We start from the raw sequence: 1,273 nt of genomic DNA, 5'->3' as shown, positions 1-1,273 counted from the left end.
TCTATATAGAGCTCCTAGCTTTTATAATCTTTTACCCTCCTGCCTTCGGCAATTTTACTTATTAGATGATCCAATACCATCTTTTAAAGCCGATTTAGTTCACTATGGCGGAGATCACCGGGCGGAAATCCACAGGCGGAGATTGCGTTGGGGGAAACGTATGGGAACCACCGTGGGCAGTTCGTATCTTTTAATTTATTAACGGGGATTTCATCCCCTGTATCGGAAATCCGAAAAAAATATATAAAAAAACTCCAAAACCTCTCGTTCAAGCGTAGAACCAGGCCATAGCAAGTTACTTACTTACTTAAGAAATAAATGTACAAGCTATGAATAAAAAGAATTGGAACATCCTTTTTTTTCTTAAGGCAAATGTAAGAAAATGACTCACATACCACCTACATGATATCTAAGACTTTGATCAGGAATAATACTTGAAAGACACACTCTTTATATTTCAAATTTACCCGACCGTAAGATAAGTGAGAAATGAAATTGTGAATAGAGTTACTCTGAACTCCAAAGTTTGATCAATATTAACAGTGAGTCATGATGACCTCTGCTGTGTTGTTGTTCTTCAGAACACATTTGTTTGATAAGAAGACATTACAGTTCCTGTGGGCCTTGAAGTGAGCAAAGAAAACTTTGAAGGTGTCTCTCAAAATGGATCAGCTTCACGTGTCTCAATCATTTTCGGAGTTAGAAGAGGCTGAATTGCCCCGGATTCAAGGCTCAAATCCATCTAAATCCACATGTAAGACCATTTCCCAGGTGTATGACGATGTATATGACAACTACTTATATGGACAAAAATCAGTGCTCTCCCGATCTGGATCCATCGTGGGAAAAGACTCCAGAAATTCGAATGGTAGTGGGAGAAACATGATCTTTGAAGAGTCCGTCAGGCACAATAATGAAAAGCCCAAAGATTTGGTCAAGAGCCGACCTTCTAAGTCTACACATTTCTTACTGATTATATTGTCAATTGTGGTGGTGGCTCTTATCTTTGCTTTATCAACAACCTGGTATTGGTTCAAGGCAGAGGTAAGGAAAAATGTACATTCGGCTTGAACGTTTGAGGCATCCAAAGTTGCCACTAACTGACATGATTTTTGCGCTCCAATATGGCTTCATCTTAATTTTATTATGATTTTGCACGTTGATGGTCGAAAGGAAACTAAGCTCTATGATATGTAGGACCGTTACCTATATAGCTAAAGGATGTCAACCAAAATTACTTCAATATTTTTGAAATGAAAAGTGTGTATAACAT

Source organism: Tigriopus californicus, chromosome 9 (genome assembly GCF_007210705.1).
Source record: "Tigriopus californicus strain San Diego chromosome 9, Tcal_SD_v2.1, whole genome shotgun sequence".
NCBI classification, from domain to species: Eukaryota; Metazoa; Arthropoda; class Copepoda; order Harpacticoida; family Harpacticidae; genus Tigriopus; species Tigriopus californicus.
The sequence above is the reverse complement of the archived record's forward strand: the minus strand, read 5'-3'. Positions refer to the sequence as shown.